This window comes from Neovison vison, chromosome 1 (assembly GCF_020171115.1).
Source record: "Neovison vison isolate M4711 chromosome 1, ASM_NN_V1, whole genome shotgun sequence".
Classification (NCBI taxonomy): domain Eukaryota; kingdom Metazoa; phylum Chordata; class Mammalia; order Carnivora; family Mustelidae; genus Neogale; species Neogale vison.
Window position 1 is genome coordinate 148128177 of NC_058091.1, and position 9324 is coordinate 148137500.

The window sequence follows — 9324 nt, forward strand, 5'->3', positions numbered from 1 at the left end:
TCCCAAACTCTCACTTTTACTTCCGTAACACTAGTATCCTAAGTAAAGGCATGAACAATTTCCTGAGTTTAAGAATGCATCTCTCATTCATTGCTGGTGGAGTACTTTGGAAGACAGTTCGCAGTTTCTCATAAAACTAAACATACTATTACAATATGATCTAGCAATCTCACTCCTTGGTATTTACCCAAATGACCTTAAAAATTATGTCCATACAAAAACCTGATTTCCAAAACTTGAAAGCAACCAAAATGTCCTTCAATAGGTGAAAGGATAAACAATGGTACATCTGGACAATGGAATATTATTCTGCAATGAAAAGAAATAAACTATTGAGCTACCAAAACACCCTAGAGAACATTAAATGCATATTGCTGAGTGAAAGAATTTGAAAAACTTTGTATGATTCCAGTCATATAACAGTCTGGAAAAGGTAAAACTATGGAGACAGCAAAGACCAATGGTTGCAAGGTGTGGGAGGAGGGGATGAACAGACAGAACAGAGGGGTTTTTAGGGCAGTGAAACTATTTCTGCATGATAATGTAATGTTAGATATACCTCATTATATATTTGTCAAAACCCATAGAATATACAAGACACAGAGTGAACCCCTAATGTAAACGAGGGGTCCTCAGTTAATAATTTATCAACATTGGCTCATCAATTGTAACAAAAGTACCACACTAATGCAAGAAGTTAATAGGGAAAAGGAGGGGAGGGGGAAGTCAGAATGTATGGGAACTTTATACTTTCTGCTCAATTTATCTATAAACCTAAAACACTTTTTAAAAGTATGTTATTAAAAAACATATGATTGTTAAATGTGCTCTGGTAAGTTTTCAGAAGGAAATGACGGACATGGAACTAGAAACGGGAAGAAAAGTGACTGTCGTTGCAAAGTGAAAGAAACATGGCCGAATTGTACTCTATAGTTGGGTGGAAAACAGAATTTATAAAAAATGAACTTGAATATTTAGTGATGAAGTTGCCAAGCAAAGTGTAGAAGGTGCAGCCTGATTTCTCCTTGCTGTCTGTAGTAAAAATAAAAGTTAAAAAATAATTTAAAAAAATTTTTTAAAAGAAATTGAGAAAAGATCTGTTTAGCAAAAGACAAGCAATATTTGATGATTTGGAAATTTTTTAGCCATACCTTATGCTAATGAGGCTTTCAATATATATTGAGGATAAGAAAAATGTGCGTGTGTACCTTTATATTAGTTTTAGTGACTGGGTCTGCACATGAAATGTAAGCAACCACAGGAAGCCAATACAGAAGCTCCGAGTATACAGGTAAAATAGTAACTGATCAGCTATCAAGTGTGACACACCAATAAAAAACACTATATACAAAGAAGGCATAATTTAGTAAATAAAACCCCAGGTTTACTGAGTTTTTACTGGATACCAAACTCTGAATACTTTACCTGAATTAACTCATTTAATTAACTCAGGGTACCAAGTACAAAACAGAAAGGGATGAAAATTCATGAAAAATGCATAATATGTGTTTGTGTACAACCAATAAAGAGTATGGGATATGTGTAAATTATGGATAATAACTAGCTCACATCTATCCCTTCGGAGCAGGCTGCCCCACTAAACCCTTGTCCGTCCGTTCCTCCCCTCCCCATAAACCGCGTGCTTTCTCCCCTCGCCATCGTTTCCCCTTCTCTCCAACTGGCACCGCTAACCGAGCGGTAGACCGAAACCCAGGCTCGCGCGCAGGGCTCGGGGGAGCGCCGTCACCCGCAGCCTGCGACTGGGAGATCGGAACCCCGGACGGGGGCAGAGACCATGGGCTCGCCTGCGGAGCTGCTGCCTGGGCCCCAAGTCAGACGGGGGTCTTCCTCCTGGAAAGTGGCCGGGCTCCAGGGGCGGAGGACGCGCCAAGTGTGGACAAGCTTGGCTTCTGAGCGGCTCCGCCGTGCGAGCCCCGCCGCGGGCCTGCCCTCTGCCCGGAAAGCCGGGACCCCGGGACCCCGGGCAGCAGCGCCCTTGCCTCCCCGGGAAGCATCCGGCAGCGCTGCTGCGGCGCAGAAAGGCGACAGGGGTGGTCCGGAGCGGGGGCCTCGGGAGTCCGCGCAGCCGCCGCTGGGAGAACCCCGTTGCAGGGCCGCGGTCCCCCGCTGCGGGAGGGGACCTTCGTGCCCCCGGCCGCCCTCACCGTAGGGTTCCCCTATGGTCCGCAGACCGCGGCGTCCTGCGCTGGCGGCCACGATCGCCCCGCCCGCTGCTCCAGCGACTGCAGTTTCTAGGAGGAACTTTAAGTAAGCGGCCCAGCGCTGAGTAGTCGTGGCCGAGTGGTTAAGGCGATGGACTAGAAATCCATTGGGGTCTCCCCGCGCAGGTTCGAATCCTGCCGACTACGGCGTGTTTTTCTCTGCCCGGCGCCTGGAAGTCCTCTCGGAAACAGACCTTGGCGCTCCGTTTGGAGTTGGGAGCGCGGGATTCCCTCCCCCGCGCGCCGGCCTCTTTTCCTCGGGAGACCGGCCTGAAGCTTTAGTAGACTCGGGTCAGGTCGGCCACTCCCCTTCTATTCGTCCCAGCCATCCAGTCCCCTTCTATTAGTACCAGCCATCCTAGCGCCTCACCGTGTGGTCTGCGATGGGGAGGGGCCCGCACTCGGCCCCGGGACATCCACCTGCAGCCGCAGGGTCCGAAGTCCCCAGCCGGATGGGGGTGGCGCCCCCTGGCGCTCAGGCCCAGAATACACAGTGAGCGCGGAGTGGACAAGAATTCAACGAGGAAAATGGCTTCCCTGCAGGGGCGGTGCCAGCTAGACGCCATTGACCACGTGGTGTGCAGGAACGGCCAATCAGGATTACCTCCGGATGTGACGTATCAGTAGGGCTCAAAAATTTGTCAACTGAATCCGATCCGAGGAAACCTCAGACAAACTCAAACGAAGGCGCTTTCTACAAAATAACTAAATTATACTCCTCAGAAATAGCACTTTTAGGGGCGCCTGGGTGGCTCAGTTCATTTTAAGCATCTGCCTTCGGCTCAGGTCATGGTCTCAGGGTCCTGGGATCGAGCCCCACATCGGGCTCCCTGCTCAGCAGAGAGCCTGCTTCCCCCTCTCTCTGTCTGCCTCTCTGCCTACTTATGATCTCTCATTCTTTGTGTCAAATAAATAAATAAAAATCTTTAAAAAAATAGCACTTTTAGAAAACACAAGGAAAGAATAAATATTTAGATTTTTAAAAGACATCTTAACGCAACACATGATCCGGGATTTTCTTTTGCTCTAGGGCATTATTGGAACAATTGGTGAAATCTGAATAAAGCACATACATTAAATAATTTTACTTTATCAGTGGTAATTCCTGAATGTATTAATTGTTCTTTGTTTATGTAAAAGAAGGCCTTTAAAACTTAGTCTCCTACGGTTTCCAAACAAGTGTATAGGACACTTTCTTATAGGACAAAGAAAAAGAAAATACAGTAATTGTGCTAAATATGCTAAATTTGGGGAATGAAGGGTAATCAGACATTCTTTATATTCTTGTAACTTCACTGTCAGTCTGAAGTTATTTCAAAATTATTTTAAAATAAAGTTAAAAAAGAATAAAACCACAAATAAAGACTATATGCATTCAAATTTAAAAGCATAAATATACAGTTTGCACCACTGATATGAAAGGGACAATGAGTAAATTATGGAAGATGAATTTAGGATTGATGAAGGAATGGTTGTAAAGTGCTACAGTGAGCAAAGAAATTCATAACACACATGAAAAACCTAAACAGTACATGCCTAAAACAACATTGTTTAATAATTGACTATCTTTAGAAATGGTCAACAAAACCAAAAGACAACTGACAGAATGGGAGAAGATACTCACAAATGACATATCAGAAAAAGGGCTAGTATCCAAAACCTGTAAAGAACTTACCAAACTCAACACCCAAAGAACAAATAATCCAATCAAGAAATGGGCAGAGGACATGAACAGACATTTCTGCAAAGAAGACATACAAATGGCCAACAGACACATGAAAAAATGCTCAACATCATCAACCACCAGTAAAATACAAACCAAAACCACAGTGAGATCCCACCTCACACCAATCAGAATGGCTAAAATTAACAAGTCAAGAGACCACAGATGTTGGTGAGGATGCAGAGAAAGGGAAACCCTCCTACACTGTTGATGGGAATGCAAGCTGGTGCAGCCACTCTAGAACACAGTATGGAGGTTTCTCAAAAAGCTAAAAATAGAGCTTCCCTACAACCCAGCAATCGCACTGCTGGGTATTTACCCTAAAGTTACAAATGTAGGGATCCGAAGGGGCACGTGCACCCAAATGTTTATAGCAGCAATGTCCACAATAGCCAAACTATGGGGAAAACCCATATATCCATCAACAGATGAATAGATAAGAAAGATGTGGTATATATATATATATATACACATACACACACACATACATACAACGGAATACTATGCAGCCATCAAAAAACCTGAAATCTTGCCATTTGCAGTGACATGGATGGAACTAGAGGTCATTATGCTAAGTGAAATCAGTCAATCAGAGAAAGACAATTATCATATGATTTCTCTGATATGAGGAATTTGAGAGGTAGGGAAGGGGTTGTCAGGGGGATAGGGAGGGAAAAAATGAAACAAGATGGGATCGGGAGGGAGACAAACCATAAGAGACTCTTAATCTCACAAAACAAACTGAGGGTTGTTGCAGGGGAGGGGGTAGGGAGAGGGTGGTTGGGATATGGATATTGGGGAGGGTATGTGCTATGCTGAGTGCTGTGAAGTGTGTAAGTCTGATGATTCACAGACCTGTGCCCCTGGGGCTAATCATACATTATATGTTAATTAAAAAATGAAACCAAATAAGATCAGGCACTGATCTTATAACTGACTATCTTTAATATATGAAAACAAAATGGTGCTAAAATCCACAACAACAATTGTAACATGGAAAGATGTGACCAAATCTGAATCATTCTTTGCTCCTTTATAATGATGAATAAGGTTTGAATTAGATGGACACTCAGTACTGTGACAAATGTTAAAGTCTATATTTCTGTGAACCATGTTAAACCCAAACAGCACTGTTTTTTGAAAGAAGGAACACCCTTCCATTATGAAAGAATAAATCTGGGGATGCCTGGGTGGCTCAGTGGGTTAAAGCCTCTGCTTTTAGCTCAGGTCATGATCCCAGGGTTCTGGGATCGAGCCCCTCATCAGGCTCTCTGCTCAGTGGGGAGCCTGCTTTCTCCTCTCTCTCTCTGCCTGCCTCTCTGCCTACTTGTAATCTTTGTCTGTCAAATAAATAAATAAAATCTTTTTAAAAAAAGAATAAATCTGAAATTTTATTTTAAAATTAATTAGCATTCTGTCATGAATTTTTGGTAGTGAAGTTTAAAAAGTACTATTAAGGGATGAATAGGTGGCCCAGTTGGTGAAGTGTCTGCCTTCAACTCAGATCATGATCCCAGGCTCCTGGCAGTGGGGAGGCTGCTTCTCCCTCTGCTCTGCCTGCCACTCCCCTCAGCCTGTGCTTTCTCTGATAATAAATAAATAAGTAAATAGTAGTATTACTCTACAGCACTGTCAGCCATTAGTTTGCTTCTTTGGTAACTCTACTGCAGAGGAGGGTACCCCCTTCTTTTCACCTAGCACTGAATTTTCTTTGTCTCTTACTTCTTTTCTTCGTAGACAAAATATTCTTATTTTATGGAGGAAATACGATTCATCATATTTATGGATAGGAACTATGAAGGCACTGATAAGCAATGAATGCAGGCAGAGCTTAAAGGGCTACAATTCTTGAGAGAAATGAAACAATATGAGGTGCACAAGGGCTTCCCCTTGAGGACATGTTCTATTTTGCAGCATTTTGGAATAGTGCAAAGAAGTAGACACACTGGGCTGAGGAGACCCTCGGAGTCTGGAGCTACCAACATCCATAGACCCTGAGGGACCACGCTCCAGTGATGAGGGAACCACAGAGAAGCTCAAACTTCTGTGTATAAACTCTTCTAACATCACTGATTAATTCCTAAATTACACATATACAAAAAGATATTCCAAAGCTCTGCAGGAAAGAGCAATTCTAAGACTGATAACACACTGTAGGGATTCAGCAGCTGCACAGTTGTAGGGAAACCCTTAAAGCTCACGCCTTTCCCAGTCAGAGGGATCTGGATAAGCACTATTGGCTGTCATTTGCGACTTAGAGGCTAAGCAGTAAGTGACAAACCTTGGTCATAAGAACCACACAAAAGGAGTAACGGGGGGCACCTGGGTGGCTCAGTGGGTTAAGCCGCTGCCTTCGGCTCAGGTCATGATCTCAGTCCTGCGTCAGGCTCTCTGCTCAGCGGGGAGCCTGCTTCCTTCTCCCCTCTCTCTGCCTGCCTCTCTGCCTACTTGTGATCTCTCTCTGTCAAATAAATAAAGAAAAATCTTTAAAAAAAAAAAAAGGAGTAACAGCTAGGTCTTTAGAGTAAAGAAAAATTAACATAAACCTGTTAGGGTCCGTGATCAAAGGAACGAGACTGATACAAAGCGAAGGTCAAGCAAAACTTTATTTCGTGCCAAGCATCAGGAATCAAACGACCGGTCAGAGCTACCTCTTACGAAAAGGCGGTGATGATGATCCCAACAAGGTCACTTCCAAGAAGGCCACTCCGGACGAGGCCGCTCTAGATGACGCTGCTCCGCAGATGAGGCCGCTCCATGATTGGAGCCGTTCCCAAGAAGAGGCCACTCCCAAGACAAGGCCACTGCTCAATGAAGTCGCTCCCCGGACAAGGCCGCTCCCAAGAGGAGGCCGTTCTGGACAAGACCCCTTCCTGGATGAGGCCACTCCCAACGACGAAGAAGCAACAATGACAGCAACAATGACAAGGAGGTCAACCCGGATGGCACAGACTCTGCTCCCCATGATGCTACTCTGACCAGGCTTCCACCCGGAGGAAGCCACCACTGTGGACAAGGCCACTTGTGGTTCGGGGTGGCGAGGCATTTTGCCGCGAGGCTGCTGGTGTCTAGGGGCCGTTCGCATCTCAGGGCTGCTTGCGCCTCGGGACCGCTGGCGTCCAGGGGCTGTAGGCATCGGGACCGCTGACCGCTGGACCGCTGGGGTCTCGGCAGCTCGCGGGGCTGCGCAGGCGGTGGCTCGGGCCGCGGAGGCTGGACCGCCGGAAGCTGGATTACAATGTCAGCTCCGCGAGCCCCCAGGTGGGGCTGAGTGTGCAGGAGTCCCCGCCGAGGTGCGGGGCTTACCTCCAGCCACAGAGCCACCCACACCGCCCGGACACGCCCGGCCTCGCGGCTCCCGGGGCGCGCACGTCTCTTCCCCGGGGGGCCTGATTGCGCTTCCGTGCAATCTCGTGGCTCCGACAAACCGTGCTTGTTCTCCCAGTCAGATATTCCCTTTCTTCTTCCTTGACCTTATTTTCTTTCTAGACAATCAAATGTAACGAAAAAGAAGCGAAATCCATCAATCATGATGAGCACTACAAAAGCAGAATCGTGGTCTGACCGTGGAGGGCCTCGGCGCACACCACGTGAGTCGACTGACCACAGTCAGCTTCTCCAGTATCAACAATCAACATCGCGCACCGCCCAAGGATGGTCTGCGACGGTACCGCCTCATTTGTGCGGCCTTCTGCTAAAAGCCCATAATCTGAATTAGACTCTCAGGAAACATGAGACAAATTCAAGTTTGAGGTGCATTCTCCAAAATACGTGACCAACTTGTTTTTTCAATGGGGAATCAGTGGCGCCTGGGTGGCTCAGCCAGTTGGGCGGGTGGCTCAGTCAGTTGGGCGTCTGTCTTTGGTTCAGGTCGTGATCTCAGGGTCCCCAGACTGAGCCCCCCACCCCCACCCCCGCTTCTCCGTCATCCCCTACCAGTGCTCTCTCCCTGTCAAGTAGGTTAACAAACAAGCAAACAAAAAATAAATATAACAGGAGACAAAGAGTGGGGAGCTCTTCCAGATTCAAGGACTAAAGAGACAGGACAACAGGATGCAATCTACTATTCCTGAGATAAAATTGCTGTACAATTAGCAAAACATTAACAAGATCTGTAGATTTAGTAAGAATTTTAATCCTGGTAAGTAAGAATTGCTCTGTGGTTAGGAAAGAGAAGTTCCTGTTTTCAGAAAACACTGAAGTAATAAGGCTAAAGGGACATCTTGTCTGAAACTCAATTTCAATACCTAAGGAAAAAAATTATATGGATGTAAATTTCAATATAGCCATTGAAAAATTAAGGCACATGTCATAAATTGTCAACATTTGGTGAATACAGGTGAAGGCTTTATGAAACGTCTTTGTACTATTCCTGCAACTGCTCCATAAATTAGAAATTAGGTCAAAATAAAAAGTTGAAAGAAGAAAAACCAATAGATCACTTAATTTAAAAAATAACGCTCACTGAGATAAAAACCCAAGCACAATTTGAACATTAGATGTAACATAGGTGTTAAGGACATTATTAAACATGAATTTATACCTGATGAATCAATAGTATGCAGAATCTATAGTAAGCAAAGAAACTGATACACATTACTTTTAATAATGACTGATATTCAGGAAAAAGGCACAAGAAAGGAGTATCACACAGCAGTTTCTTGCATGATTGAAGGGTGAATATGATCAAATCATTCTGGAGTCCCATGATTTTGTATCAGGAAAAAAATGAGAAGTGCATTGAATGACTGTTACATCAGCTTTTTTTTTTTCTTTTCCCCTAAGATTTTATTTATTCATTTAAGAGCCAGAACGAGAGCTTGAGCAGAGGGAGGGGCGGAAGGAGACTGCCCCATGGAGTCTGAGCCACGACATGTCAGCATATATATGTAGACTACTTAGCTAACTTCGATAAATCTCTCAAATATGTATATGAATATATATATATATACATATATATGTGAATGTATGTAACCATCCTCACGGTTCTGCTTCTGTCCTTGAACGCTGACTGCAATTCCTCATTCATGGACTTGTTCCAAGTGTTAATTCTCACGGGTTGACCAGGAATAAAAGTAGCTGCAGAAATGTCTGTATTCAAGAAGACGGTCATGGAAGAAAAGGAAGAATAAAAAGGAAAGGCTGATGTCCCACCAAGATTTAAAGTCAGTTTGGTGGTGGGGGCTGGGGGGTACATGGGTGGCTCAGTCAGTTGGGCCGCGACTCTTGGTTTGGTTTGGGCTCAGCTCATGATCTTGGGGTCAGGGGGTGGAGGCCTGCATGGGGCTCTGTGCTCAGCATGGAGTCTGCTTGAGATTCTCTCTCTCCCTCTCCTCTACCCCTCCTGCCACTCTCTCTAAAATAAATAAATAAACCTTT

The 9324-nt window shown here is 45.0% G+C and overlaps 1 non-coding gene across 1 annotated transcript; it reads left to right on the plus strand.

The window, feature by feature from the left end:
• The first annotated feature begins 2287 nt into the window (after nt 1–2287).
• Nucleotides 2288–2369, plus strand: TRNAS-AGA. Its single transcript has one exon. It is a non-coding gene; the product is annotated as a tRNA-Ser (tRNA).
• The last annotated feature ends 6955 nt before the right edge of the window (nt 2370–9324 follow it).